The 16,447-nt window shown below is 31.5% G+C and overlaps 1 protein-coding gene across 1 annotated transcript in view; it reads left to right on the top strand.

The window, feature by feature from the left end:
- Positions 1 to 16,447, top strand: part of LOC129739130 (uncharacterized) — a 362,823-nt gene that overhangs the window by 196,010 nt on the left and 150,366 nt on the right. The gene's annotated exons all lie outside the window — the stretch shown is intronic.

Raw genomic sequence — 16,447 nt, 5'->3', positions numbered from 1 at the left:
AAGGCAATACAATTTTTTTTCAATTATTCTTCCGCAGCCTGTAAAACATGATTAAAATGAAAAATTAAAAACACTGTAAAAATACAAGTCCAGATTTTGACAGAAAGCTTAATAAAGAGTATTAAACTAACTAGATAATTTCAATTAAGAAGATGCATTTTAATTTTGGAATTTCTCAAGTAATTGAAAGATGTTCACATCACAAAAGCCCTAACTTACATTTTACTTACAATTCGATTTCTTTCCAACTTACATTTTTCTTGCTGTCAAAGACCCATTCCACGGCGGCGTCACAATTTTTTTTTTCTTAGCTTTACCCTCTACTACTTTAACCATACTACTCTACGACGAGAAAGTTTATTTTTGTGATTTGGAATTTCTTTATTGACCTCTAATGCCAAAAAAAATTGTTTGTTGTGAGAAATGAGATATTCCATTTTTTTAATTTTCCAAAGGTTTTGTAGTTAATATTTAATTGATGTTTCGATGCATCAAAATCGGTTGAAATCTTTAACAGTAATGAATTAAGCTTCAAAATTTGAACAAAAAATGTCGAGGACATGTATGGGCCAAGGTTGCCGAGAAAAATTCTGTGTTTTTGAGAAAAAAAAATCTGAATTTTGGTGATTTTACCCGAAAATTCGGTGATGGTTTTCTGTGACTATACTCAAGTAACCATAAGCATTAAGCCATAACCCTTAATCAGCATTAAATCAACATTTCTAATGCAAGTAAGCATTTTATCAACATTCACAATGCATTTTAGTTTTATATGTATAAGCATTATTATTTAATGCATAGGAAATAAAAAAATAAGCACTAATGATAGCACGATATGCACATAAAGAGCTACTATATAAAGTTAACAAGCATTAAGACTGTAGCACTAAAACTTCCTGCTAATGCTTATATTAAGCTTTTATAAAGCTTAAAATCTTATGCTGATTTGAAACGGCTCAAAACCTTATTCACCTTGTTTTTTTTTTTATTTTTGTTCATTTTAATTAATCAAAGAATAATTTCCCATTTCCGTTTCACATCAATCATGATCAATCAATTAAATTATTTAAAGGTGTTCTAAGTACGCATTGTTAATGCTTGTATAATGTATACGGCTGGCGAAAAATGACGTTTTGATGGTGCTCTGATTCAGCATTTGTATTGCTTATTAAAGGCTATGTTGTGACAGCATTTATTCAGCCCGCTTTTTCGATTTTTTGGCATTAATTCGTCATTATATAGGCATATAGTGCAAAACAAGCATTAATTCAGAGTTAGATATATACTGGAATAAAGTGTTGCTTAAGGGCTATGTTTTAGATCTGATGCATTTTTTAACAAGAATGATAACTTTTAAAAAAAAAGCAAATAAAGTATACGGAGTTTCAAAGATGCTTCTATCTTTGGTAGAAATTAATGCTCATAAACGCTTAAATATAGGTACCGTAAAACGGGGTAACTTTGATCACCGGGGTAACTTTGACCATCCATAAATTTTCCCACATTATTATCAATAACTTAGTCTATAGTTTGAATTTTTGAAAATTGTTTTCTACGTTTGAAAGCCTATTAATTGAGTATCAAATAAACAAAATTTGGTTTGTATTTGAAATTGTTTTCTATTAGTAAGATGTAATTTCAAAATATTGAAATATCTATTTTTTTCCAAGGCTCGCAAACAAACAGCTCTCCTGATGATACCAAAAAGTATTTAGAAGCAAACGGGGGGTTGAATGTGAAAGAACAACTTTTATTCTTTGTATATGTATAGTTGAAGTGCAATTTTTATATTCATTTAATGATAAATTTTTTGATATTAAAAGTAAGGAAATTTTCCAAGAATAAGCCCTTATTGGACAAATGGATAGAAATCCTATCAATTGATTAACTTTGAAGAAAAAAATTAAATGGAAATAGTGAGAGAGCTAAGGGGAATGTGTAAAGGTAAAATTTTATTTGTATGTTGGAGCTAAAGCTATTTAGCATTTATTTTAACTTTTTCCCCTAGATGTATGCAGCATCATTGTTTTTTTTTCGATTATAAATGGTTTTAAAAGAAAACGTTAAAAAGCAAGGTTAATTTGATAAATTTGAATTTGTAAACAGTAATGAAGGTGTTTTGTATCCTTTATGATCAAGAAAACTCGTTGAAACCGTCAAAATGGAGACTGATCAATATAACCCCAAAGCATCAATTCCTGAACAGCGACGAAATCGGTTTTTAAATCAAATTTAAAGTAGTTACGTTCATACATTTACGTTCATAAGAGCCCAGTACTGGATTTAAAAATATGAAACATGCCACATTCCCCATTACTGAAAAAATAATCGAAAAATGTTGAAAAAAGTGATCAATATTACCCCGGATTACGGTACTCAACATATTGCAAAATTCCAGACAAAAGTTTCAAAACAGCCACCAAAAAATGACACTATTTGACATTTAATCGGTAATTAGAATTTGGATCAAAATAACTAACTCGGCTCAGCGAGAAAAGAATCCAAAAGATCGAAAGATCGAATCGAAAATAAGCGGATCTAATCGATATTTTCCATGCCAAAGAATCGGTCCAAAAATCGATAATCTCAGCTGAAAAGATCGATCCAAGATCGACGTATCCTAGTTCGAACAATTTTACATTGAATTTCATAATTCGGTGAAACTTTTTCGGATAAGTGTTTATATTGGAACATTTTTTGATGGAGGATATGAGCTTCGTTTGCACTTATCGTGTACCTTACATATATGTTGAGCCAATTAATTCAAACAATTCGAAAATTATCATTGCTGCCAATTTTTATCGTTAGTTGGCTATTAAGCTTTTAGTTGTTTAAAATATTTTCAAGATCGAAGGAAAATCATGAATCTGGAATCTTTTTTATTATCAAGCTTATTATGTCACTAATACACTTCACCATCTTCGTGGCTTCGTAGAATCCGGAATAAAAATAAATATTTTTTAACAAAACTTTCATGTCAGTATAAAAGCGAGTTCCAATATGAATTTGACAAAAAAAATTGATTGATCATAATTCAGATTTTGAATTCATTATCAGCAATCAATGAAAATTAGTTATGAAACTTGAAAATGATAATAACATCATAATATCTTGAAATTTGTTTGTGAGTGTTCGTTTTAATTCAAAAACCATAATGTCATTAAACATATTACAAAAACATTATAAAAACCAGTTTCATTTTGATAAAAAAACCGAAAAAAGACTGAACTGAACGCCATCAGCATTTTTTCGAGACACTTGAACTTCATGTGCAAATATATTCATCTAGAAACAAAATATTGGATGTTTATGAGCTAGAATCAATAGTTTATAACTCGGGGAATTTATTATAATCATTCGTATTCTGTTTTGCGATCTAGGATATGAATAACTCGAGATTTAGTTTCTGTTGTTTTTCAATTTTCTAATTGCGCTCAGTTTGGTCTGGTCGATAGCCGGCCATTTGATTCATATGTTTTAATGATGTTTTAATGAATTTGGCGTCGTGAATTCGAAAATCCCGTCCGATCTCGACTATCACGTCTTGTTTGGGTGCTTTGGCTCGTATATAGTGCATCAAAAATGTATAATATTGTTAAAATGTTAAAAATTTAAAGTTTAGTTTTTTTTACATTTTTTAAAGTTTGAACCACATATGGTTAACCTAAGGAAGAGAGAAGTTTTTCCCATGAAATGATCTCAAAAGGTTGCCCAGAGTTATCGATTTCTTTGTTCTATCTGAAAATCGATACTGATAAGGAATTTGAACAAAAAATGTTTTTTCCTTAAAACTTTTCAATTAATTGTTAAATTTTCATTTTTTTTAATATTTCAACACCCTATAGAATTGAGACAGAGAGCATCCAGAAGAGAATAAATCGAAATCATACCAATTTATACAATTTTATTCAAATTCCAGATTTCTCTATCTTTAAATTAATTAGAAAAAACATGAATATTTTTCCAAGTTTTAGCGAGAATGTTTATCTTTACATTTTTTTTTAATTTATCGAAGAAAAAATTGAATTTCGTTTTGCAACCAGCGTGTAGCAATCATTCCATTACACATTCGTCAAACAACTTCGATAGCATCAGCAACAGAGAAACGTTAGAAAATATGCTTGAGATAGGTACAACAAAAGTCTCATCTAACAGCACACCGGTACAAAAAATAGTCTTCTAGACATCAACCTATAGATGAAACAAATCGCCATTATCGGATCGTCATCTCAGGCCAAAATAACCACCATCATCCGCCAGTCGATCGTCTCTCTAGCTTCTAGACATCCTATTTTGGGTCTGCTGTTTCGAGCTTTACGTTTGAGTTTGAACTTAATGCATGGGTGCTGATCGCCAACTCGAAACCATTATTATTGAAGAGGTTCTTCTTTCGAAGATAGAAGAATTCATGAAACAACAGCTTTATAATTATATCGACTAATCTAGCGTGAAGGGCGTTTTGTGGGAGGTTTTTTTTCTTTTCTGTGAAATTTAAAGTAGCTTTGAAGATACTGGTTTTAATTAAAACATTTTTTTTTGAGGTTTCTAAATAAACTTTTCGAAGTAAATTTTTTAAAGAAATTTTGAAAACAAACGTACATATTCATCAATCAATCTTTTACGGAAAACCTAAGGGTTAGTTCAGTCACAGGTTCGTCGCTTTTTCGGCCATTGAATTCTCTGCCCCACCTGAGGGTAAGACTAAATAAAAGCCGCCCAATCTCAAACATCTCCAGCTGGGTCTCCTCAAAAAAAGCATCTACACCAGGTTCGTCGCTTCTGTTCACACACTTTTCGAAAGACTCCGCTTCACTATTGATGATGATCATCAGCCAACAGCATCACACGAACAAGAATTTTTCCAAAGTTTCGATTTCCATTCAAGTGCAAAAGAGGCATAAAATTACCATTCGATTCTTTTCTCAACCGAGGCTGGTAGTTGAGACTTTTGTGTGTGAACAGCCAAAAATTTAAATAATAAAAATACCCGCATTAGACGTCAATCGATCAGAAGGGTTTCATCTTTAGGAAGAAAAAAAAATCACCTCAAAAGGGCACGAGTTCAGGCTAGATTAATCTATCCTATCCTTTACAGAGCGTAAGAAAATCTCATCCATCTTCAGTTACGACAAGATCGGATCGGAAAGATGATCTCACTTTTGGCCTCCGGGCTCGAGTAATCAATCACCATTCGCTGAACTGGAGTCCAATGTGAATGAGCATCAATAAGTTCGATTATTTTGCCCGATTCTTCTTCATTTTTGCTGCTATTTTTCATTTAACGCAGGATCGTGTGCTCTCGAAATAGAGTACCTACCTCTTCTCAACCATTTGAAAGTTTCTGTGTTTGAAGAAGCAAAAAGATACACATCAATAAGATCAGGGTCATGTGTTTGAGTGCGCAAAAGTTAGGCAGTTCGGGATGCTCAATTGAAGACTTCATTCAAAGGAAGCAGTGAAGGGTTAGGCTTAGTTTTGTGGACAGTCAATGAAATCTCTGAAAATGGTGGGGATGAAAGAACAATCGTGTTCATTTTCGATGATGCTTTTCAAAATTCTACATATTTGAAAGATGATATTAAAATGACAAAGATGCTTATGTATACTCACATTGGATAATAAAACCAGAAATAAAATAAAGTGAAAACATCGTTCTGGGATGTTCAAAATGGACTCAATAATCAATTTTCGAAAAAAACGAGCAGTGAATCTTTGAATGAGTATTGCGTTGTGAAAAAAGCTAACACAAATTAAATTTTCAATATCTTTTTGTTTTTCAAAAGTCCAAAACGAAAATTTTTGAAATAACTCAAAATTTAATTTTTTTTATTTGGAATCAGAATCGTGAAAGCTGTCTATGTTAGTTTTAAGTTAAGATTTTTTCAAATCGTTTTAAGAATTTGGAAATCAATACCATTCAAAAAAAGTAAAAATTCAAATTAGAAATCGGATTCTAAATTCGAGATGTATTTTCCAGGACTTTTTGCGGTTTTGATTCTGTTGATACTCACGATTTTCTGGACTCGAATTTCGCGGCCACATTGGAACAAAACCAAAACCGATTGTTTTGGTTTCGTTCTCTTTCGTCAATTCGCATATTGAGAACAATAGCGGTTGACAGTTAATGATGGTCAATGATGATGACAACAATATAAATGTTGTCATCATGCACGCTAAACTCAGCCAACACAGCAAGTGGTTATGAGCTACCCTGCAGTGTTGGCAGTTTATTCTGGGTGGTTAGCCCAGAATATGATAGAAATTAAGGAATGATTCTGAGTTGAGAATCACCTAGGTTAAGCGACAAGATTGTTATCGCTATAGGTCTAAGTTAGCTTATAAGGACTTGACGAACAGAAATGAATAAATGGTATCTCATTTCCAAACCAATTCCCTGTTGCTAAATCATTGAATTCAACAGGTTATGGGCCCAGATACGTCTGGTGAGGAAAATAAGAGATAGCGATAGAGGGGTACTCTAAACCAATTCTTCGAAAACTTGCGGTTAGCGAGTCCAGGAGCATTCCAGCCAGCCAGAGGTCCGAAGAGGTCAGCCAGAGGTCCCACGAGGTCATCCAAAGGTCCCAAGAGGTCAGCCAAGGTCCGAAGAGGTCAGCCGAGGTCATCCAGGAATCAGCCGAGGTCCGAGGTGGTCAGCCAAGATGTCCCAAGCCCAGGTCCCGAAGAAGGAAGCGAGGTCCACCAGGAATCCGGAGGAACCAGCAGCCAAGGAACGAGCCCGGGAATGGTCGGTTTCCGAGAGGGTTACTCTCGACTCCGCCAGTTGCCCAGCCCGGGGAGGGCCGTCTTCCGAGAGGGGTACTCTCGATGCCGTCACCAGTCACGCTGCGGGTAGCATGCGTGACTTTCTTTTCGACGGCCGGGAGGAGACCTTCGCAGCATGGAAGTGGAGGATTGAGCGCCGATTAGTCGCTAAAAACCTCATCCACACCATGGTGCGAACCCCTGAGGAAGACGACTGCGCCATCCCACTGAAGGAGCCCGCAGAGGAGGAACGGCGCCTGGTAGCCCTCCGGAAGCGCAAAAACGAGGACTCCGAGGCACTGGACGAGATCGTGATGGCCGTCAACAACATCGTCCTTAACCGCATAATCGGGGTACGATATGCGAAGGAGGCCATGGACATCTTGGTGAAGACGTACCAGCGCGTTGGCACCTATTCTTGGATAGCGATGCGCGATAGGCTCCATGACCTCAAACACCGGAGGAACATCAGATCGTTGAGTCAATTGTTTGAGAAATACGATCTGATTGTTCGGGAGCTTGAGCGCATGGGTGCAAACATCCCGGCGGATGAAAAGGTCCACGCGCTGATCTCGGCGGTTCCCAACGATTACAACCATGTCAAAGGGGCTTTGACCGTTCTACCGATTGCGGACCTTTGCGCGAAACCGATACTGGAGCTCAAAAGAATGTTCCTGGACGCAGAGCTAGCATTTCAAAGTCGAGGGGACTTTCCAACAAGGAATGCAGCACCAAACTCCGCGATGAAGGCCCGAAAGGCGGAGAAAATCATTTGCTTCGGGTGTGGTGAGCCGGGGCACTACAAAAATCGTTGCCCAGCCCAACGTAAAGGCCGACGTGGAAAAATGATGGTGGCCGTTGAAGCTCGACGCTCAACTGCTGGGGTTACCAGCGGACGAAAAGAGCGCAGGGTCAGATTTGTCGTCGATTCCGGCGCCACCCAGCACATGGTCCAGGATGAAGGACTTCTCCAGGACGTCAGAGACCTTGCCGAGCCCGTCATTATTGAAACGGCTAAATCTGGCGAGAGTTTACGTGCAAAGAAAACTGGCAAAGTTGTTTTAAAAAGCGTAGTTGGAAAATCAATAAAGCCCATAATACTCTACAACGTTCTTTTTATACCCGAACTGGAAGAGAATTTACTCTCAGTTCGAAAATGCACCGAGAACGGGAAAAGGGTGATTTTTCTGGGCAACCAAGTTCGGTTCGAATATTCTGGGGAGGTTTTTGCTGAAGGAAAAATCGTTGACAGCTTGTATTGTCTTGATTTTCTGTGGTCTGGTCAGTCTCATCGGAAAGCGCTGCTTGGAAGCCATACGACGACACAAAAATGGCATATGAGGCTAGGTCATCTTGGTCTCGCGTCAGTACAGCAGCTGGTTCGCGACAAAATGGCAGAGGGTATCTGTCATTTACCAGCCAAAACTGAAAACCAAGCTGTCTGCGAAAGCTGCATGGCAGGAAAACAGACAGCCAACAAATTCAACAATGCAAAGCTCCCTCGGTCGGTTAGACCACTCGAGCTTGTGCACTCCGACGTTTGTGGGTACATGGAGGTGCCGACGTTTGACGGATTCCGCTATTTCGTCACCTTCATCGACGACTATACCCACTTCATGGTCGTGTATCTGCTCAAGCACAAGAGCGAGGTCTTTGAGCGGTTTAAACAGTACGAGGCGATGGCTACAGCACACTTCGGTCAGAAGTTGTGCAACCTGCGATGCGACAACGGGCGTGAATACATCAGCAACGACTTTCAACGACATTGTTCTGAGAAAGGAGTTCAGATGGTATTCACGGTCCCATACACTCCGCAACAAAACGGCGTCAGCGAACGAGCCAACCGAACTCTGATGGAAAAGGCAAGGGCGATGCTCCATGGCAGCAAGCAACCGAAGGCTATGTGGGGCGAAGCGGTTTTGTGCGCTGCGTACCTGACGAACCGGTCACCAACACGGGGTCTTGTGGTTAACAAGACTCCTTATGAAATGTGGTTTGGTCGAAAACCCAGGCTGAATAATCTTAGGATTTTCGGGTGCCCAGCGTTCGCAAAGATTCCTAAGGAAAAGCGGCAAAATCTCGATGCTAAATCCAAACGACTCGTTTTCGTGGGCTATGCTAACAACGGGTTCAGGCTTTGGAACGGGTCGAGTCGATCCATTGAAATTCATCGAAACGTAGTCTTCGATGAAACCAGCATGATGGAGCCTGAACAAAACCACGTGGAGCCACTCCCATTATCCATCGAGAAGCCCGAGGTTTCAACAGAGCCAGAATCAACATTTGAGCGGTTAGCCAATGTTACAGAACAACAAAACACTGTCGAGCGGTTAGCCGAAGTGTCATCACCTGAACCCACATCCGAGCGGTTAGCCGATGTGCCTGTTAATTCCATTCAAACTATCAACAACAGTGCGATTGAGGATGAACCCGGCGAAAGCGACTATGAAAGTAGTGCAGAATTCCCAGACGATGAGGACGACGATGATGTACAAAATTCCGTCGACCCGGAACCGGCGCTGAGACGAAGTCAGCGAACTCGAGGAGTTACTCAGCGGTACGTGGCCAACGTAGCCGCTGTTATTGATGAAGAGCTACCTCAAAACATCTACGAATTGAAACGCCGAGACGACTGGGAATCCTGGAAGACCGCCATTGACGAGGAGATGGCTGCCTTAGCAGAAAACAAGACTTGGGAAGCGGTCAGCTTACCCACAGGTCATAGAAAACCCATTCTATCGAAGTGGGTGTTCACCATAAAGGATGACGGTCGCTACAAGGCACGATTGGTTGCAAAAGGGTGTTCTCAGAGACCAGGACTGGACTACTGGGAAACCTTCGCTCCGGTGGCCAAGATGGAGAGTGTCCGCACAGTATTGGCGTTGGCAAACGAACTCCACATGGTCGTTCATCAGATGGACGTCAAAACTGCATTTCTGAACGGAAATTTAGAAGAGGTTATCTTCATGCAGTTGCCAAATGACGACATCGGCAAATCGAAGGTGGTTCGGCTGCAGAAAAGCCTGTACGGCTTGAAACAAGCAGGTCGTGCTTGAAATCAGCGATTCGACGACGAGATACGAAAACTTGGTTTCGTTCCGTTGAAGAGTGACTGCTGCGTTTACCGATCCTGCAAGCGGGGACTCATTCTCATCCTGTACGTGGATGACATCCTGATTTCCGGCAAAGATTTATCAGAGGTTATCTGGATAAAAACCGAGCTTGGAAGGCTATTCCAAATGAAGGATCTGCTGGAGGTCAAGACTTTCTTGGGAATGACCATCAAGCGAGATTTCAGCAAGAGCATCATCGAGATTTCGCAATCAGGATACGTCGAGAAGGTTTTGCAGCGATTTGGTATGGCCGATTGTAAACCCGTAGGCACACCACTTGACACCAACGTTCGGTGGACAAAGCTGGACGATGGTGAAGTTATCACCGAACAGCCGTTCAAGGAATTGATCGGTTGTCTCCAATATCTGGCGACATCTTCAAGGCCAGATATCTGTGCAGCGGTTAGCGCACTGAGCAAATACCAGGCCAGCCCGGCGGATAGACACTGGCAAGGCCTGAAGCGTGTTCTGCGATACCTTCGAGGTACGACCGATACGGCGTTGGTATACCGCAGAAACGCGAAACCGGAAATACTCATCGGATATGCAGACGCAGATTTCGCTAACGATTCCGATGATCGAAGATCTGTATCGGGCTATGCGTACATGATCTTCGGGAATTTGATTTCGTGGTCAACGAAACGTCAGCAGACGGTCAGTCTCTCATCGACCGAAGCTGAGATTGGAGCGCTGTGCCATGCGGTGAAGGAAGGTTTGTGGCTAACAAACTTCTTGGATGAATTGGGTGTGGTTAGCACTCCTTTCACATTGATGGAGGACAACATCCCATGCATCCAGTACCTGCAGGAGGCGAGGACCCATCAGCGGATGAAACACTTGGATGTCAAGTACGCGTTCATCAGAGAGATCATAAGAAGCGGTCAGCTTTCTTTGCGACATATCTCAACTGAGGATCAGCCAGCTGATGCGTTCACGAAGGCGTTACCAAGGGCGAGGCATGCGAAGCTGTTCAGCACTCTCAATTTGCGAATTGAGGGGAGGTGTTGATACTCACGATTTTCTGGACTCGAATTTCGCGGCCACATTGGAACAAAACCAAAACCGATTGTTTTGGTTTCGTTCTCTTTCGTCAATTCGCATATTGAGAACAATAGCGGTTGACAGTTAATGATGGTCAATGATGATGACAACAATATAAATGTTGTCATCATGCACGCTAAACTCAGCCAACACAGCAAGTGGTTATGAGCTACCCTGCAGTGTTGGCAGTTTATTCTGGGTGGTTAGCCCAGAATATGATAGAAATTAAGGAATGATTCTGAGTTGAGAATCACCTAGGTTAAGCGACAAGATTGTTATCGCTATAGGTCTAAGTTAGCTTATAAGGACTTGACGAACAGAAATGAATAAATGGTATCTCATTTCCAAACCAATTCCCTGTTGCTAAATCATTGAATTCAACAGATTCATATGTAGTTAAACAATTTTCTTTTGATAAAAACCCAACTATTTGATTTTTCCTGACATCCTGAACCAAACCCAAAACATATGAACACAAAAATAAATCAAAAACAACACAAAAATAACACCAAATAAATAAAATTTACAAAAATTTTAAATACATAACACAAATGATCACAATGACAAAAAATTACACCAAAATAAAAAAAAAGACAAATAAAACCGTGATAAAGAAAAAAACGAGAATAACAAGTCATTTAAAAAATAAGCATAAATGTTAAGAAGTTTGCAAAAAATAAAAATGACAAAAATACTAAAAGTACAAAAATAACAAAAATTACAAAAATTACAAAAATAACAAAAATTTCAAAAAATACAAAAATTACAAAAATTACAAAAATTACAAAAATTACAAAAATTACAAAAATTTCAAAAATTACAAAAATTACAAAAATTACAAAAATTACAAAAATTACAAAAATAACAAAAATTACAAAAATTACAAAAATTACAAAAATTTCAATAATTACAAAAATTACAAAAATTACAAAAATTACAAAAATTACAAAAATCACAAAAATTACAAAAATTACAAAAATTACAAAAATTACAAAAATTACAAAAATTACAAAAATTACAAAAATTACAAAAATTACAAAAATTACAAAAATTACAAAAATTACAAAAATTACAAAAATTAACAAAATTACAAAAATTACAAAAAAGGGAAAAATTACCAAAATTACAAAAATTAAAAAATTACATAAATTAAAAAAATTACAAAAATTACAAAAATTACAAAAATTACAAAAATAACAAAAATTACAAAAATAATAAAATTACAAAAATTACAAAAATAACAAAAATTACAAAAATCACAAAAATTACAAAAATTACAAAAATTACAAAAATTACAAAAATTACAAAAATTAAAAAATTACAAAAATTACAAAATTTACAAAAATTACAAAAATTACAAAAATTGAAAAAATTACAAAAATTACAAAAATTACAAAAATAACAAAAATCACATAAATTACAAAAATAACAAAAACTTCAAAAATTACCAAAATTACAAAAATTACAAAACTTACAAAAATAACAAAAATAATAAAAATCCAAAAAAATCCAAAAATTGCAAAAATTACAAAAATTACAAAAATTACAAAAATTACAAAAATAACAAAAATAATAAAAATCCAAAAAAATCCAAAAATTGCAAAAATTACAAAAATTACAAAAATTTCAAAAATTACAAAAATAACAAAAATTACAAAAATTACAAAAATTACAAAAATTACAAAAATTAAAAAATTACAAAAATTACAATAATTACAAAAATTACAAAAATTACAAAAATTACAAAGATTACAAAAATTACAAAAATTACAAAAATTACATAAATAACAAAAATTACAAAAATTACAAAAATTACAAAAATTACAAAAATTACAAAAATTACAAAAATTACGAAAATTACAAAAATTACAAAAATTAAAAAATTACAAAAATTACAAAAATTACAAAAATTACAAAAATTACAAAAACTACAAAAATTACAAAAATTACAAAAATTACAAAAATTACAAAAATTACAAAAATTACAAAAATAACAAAAATTACAAAAATTACAAAAATTACAGAAATTACAAAAATTACAAAGATTTCAATAATAAAAAAAAATTACAAAAATTACAAAAATTACAAAAATTACAAAAATTACGAAAACTACAAAAATTTCAAAATTTCAAAAATTATAAATATTAAGAAAATTACAAAAATTACAAAAATTACAAAAATTACAAAAATTGCAAAAATTACAAAATTATCAAAAATTACAAACATTAAAAAATTACAAAAATTACAAAAATTGCAAAAATCACAAAAATCACCAAAATGACAGAAATTACAAAAATTAAAAAATTACAAAAATGACAAAAATTATAAAATAACAAAAATTACAAAAATTAAAAAAATCACAAAAATTACAAAAATTACAAAAATAACAAGGAATTCAAAATTACAAAATAACAAAAACTACAAAATTTACAAACATTACAAAAATTACAAAATTTCAAAAATTACAAAAAAGGGAAAAATTACAAAAATTACAAAAATTACAAAAAATTCAAAAAAAATAAAAATAACAAAAATTAAAAAAATACAAAAATTACAAGAATAACAAAAATTACAAAAATAACAAAATTTACAAAGATTAAAAAATTGCAAAAATTTCAAAAATTTCAAAAATTACAAAAATTACAAAAATTACAAAAATTACAAAAATTACAAAAATTACAAAAATTACAAAAATTACAAAAAATACAAAAATTACAAAAATTACAAAAATTACAAAAATTACAAATATAACAAAAATTACAAAAATTACAAAAATTACAAAAATTACAAAAATTAAAATAATTACAAAAATAACAAAAATTACAAAAATTACAAAAATTACAAAAATAACAAAAATAACAAAAATTACAAAAATTACAAAAACTACAAAAATTACAAAAATTACAAAATTACAAAAATTACAAAAATAACAAAAATTACAAAAATTTCAAAAATTACAAAAATTACAAAAGTTACAAAAATTACAAAAATTACAAAAATTACAAAAATTACAACAAGACAAAAATGACAAAAATGACAAAAATGACAAAAATTACAAAAATTACAAAAATAACAAAAATTACAAAAATTACAAAAATTAAAAAATTACAAAAATTACAAAAATTACAAAAATTACAAAAATTACAAAAATTACAAAAATTACAAAACTTACAAAAATTACAAAAATTACAAAAATTACAAAAATTACAAAAATCACAAAAATTACAAAAATTACAAAAATTACAAAAATTACAAAAATTACAAAAATTACAAAAATTACAAAAATTACAAAAATTACAAAAATTACAAAAATTACAAAAATTACCAAATTTAAAAAAATTACAAAAATTACAAAAATTACAAAAATTACAAAAATTACAAAAATTACAAAAATGACAAAAATTACAAAAATTACAAAAATTACAAAAATTACAAAAATTACAAAAATTACAAAAATTACTAAAATTACTAAAATTACAAAAATTACAGAAATTACAAAAAATACAAAAATTACAAAACTTACAAAAATTACAAAAATAACAAAAATTACAAAAATTACAAAAATTACAAAAATTACAAAAATAACAAAAATTACAAAAATAACACAAATTACAAAAATTACAAAAATTACAAAAATAACAAAAATTACAAAAATTACAAAAATTACAAAAAGTACAAAAATTACAAAAATTACAAAAATTACAAAAATTACAAAAATTACAAAAATTACAAAAATACAAAAATTACAAAAATTACAAAAATCACAAAAATTACAAAAATTACAAAAATTACAAAAATTACAAAAATTACAAAAATTACAAAAATTACAAAAATTACAAAAATTACAAAAATTACAAAAATTACAAAAATTACAAAAATTACAAAAATTACAAAAATTACAAAAATTACAAAAATTACAAAAATTACAAAAATTACAAAAATTACAAAAATTACTAAAATTTACAAAAATAACAAAAATAACAAAAATTACAAAAATTACAAAAATTACAAAAATTAAAAGAATTACAAAAATTACAAAAATTACAAAAACTACAAAAATTTCAAAATTTCAAAATTATTAACATTAAGAAAATAACAAAAATTACAAAAATTACAAAAATTACAAAAATTGCAAAAATTACAAAATTATCAAAAATTACAAACATTACAAAAATTACAAAAAATACAAAAATTACAAAAATCACAAAAATTACAAAAATCACAAAAATTATCTAAATGACAAAAATAACAAAAATTACAAAAATTACAAAAATTATAAAAATTACAAAATTACAAAATTTACAAACAGGACAAAAATTACAAAATTTCAAAAATTACAAAAATTACAAAAATTAAAAGAATAACAAAAATTACAAAAATTACAAAAATTACAAAAATGACAAAACTTACAAAAATAACAAAAATAACAAAAATTACAAAAATTTCAAAAATTACAAAGATTACAAAAATTTCAGAAATTAAAAAAATTACAAAAATTACAAAAATAACAAAAATTACAAAAATTACAAAAACTACAAAAATTTCAAAATTTCAAAATTATTAATATTAAGAAAATTACAAAAATTACAAAAATTACAAAAATTACAAAAATTACAAAAATTACAAAAATTACAAAAATTGCAAAAATTACAAAATTATCAAAAATTACAAACATTACAAAAATTACAAAAAATACAAAAATTGCAAAAATCACAAAAATTATCAAAATGACAAAATATACAAAAATTACAAAAATTACAAAAATTAAAAGAATAACAAAAATTACAAAAATTACAAAAATTACAAAAATTACAAAAATTAAAAGAATAACAAAAATTACAAAAATTACAAAAATTACAAAAATTACAAAAATTACAAAAATGACAAAACTTACAAAAATAACAAAAATAACAAAAATTACAAAAATTTCAAAAATTACAAAGATTACACAAATTTCAGAAATTAAAAAAATTACAAAAATTACAAAAATTACAAAAATAACAAAAATTACAAAAATTACAAAAATTACAAAAATTACAAAAATTACAAAAATTACAAAAATTACAAAAATTACAAAAATTACAAAAATTATAAAAATTACAAAATTACAAAATTTACAAAAATTACAAAAATTACAAAAATTAAAAGAATAACAAAAATTACAAAAATTACAAAAATTACAAAAATTACAAAAATGACAAAACTTACAAAAATAACAAAAATAACAAAAATTACAAAAATTTCAAAAATTACAAAGATTACACAAATTTCAGAAATTAAAAAAATTACAAAAATTACAAAAATTACAAAAATAACAAAAATTTCAAAAATTACAAAAATTACAAAAATTACAAAAATTACAAAAATTACAAAAATTACAAAAATTACAAAAATTACAAAAATAACAAAAATCACAAAAATTACAAAAATTACAAAAATTACAAAAATTACAAAAATTACAAAAATCACAAAAATTACAAAAATCACAAAAATTAAAAATTACAAAAATTACAAAAACTACAAAACTT

This window comes from Uranotaenia lowii, chromosome 1, assembly GCF_029784155.1.
Source record: "Uranotaenia lowii strain MFRU-FL chromosome 1, ASM2978415v1, whole genome shotgun sequence".
NCBI lineage: Eukaryota > Metazoa > Arthropoda > Insecta > Diptera > Culicidae > Uranotaenia > Uranotaenia lowii.
Note: the sequence above shows the minus strand (reverse complement) of the source record. Positions and strands in the feature narration are given on the sequence as shown.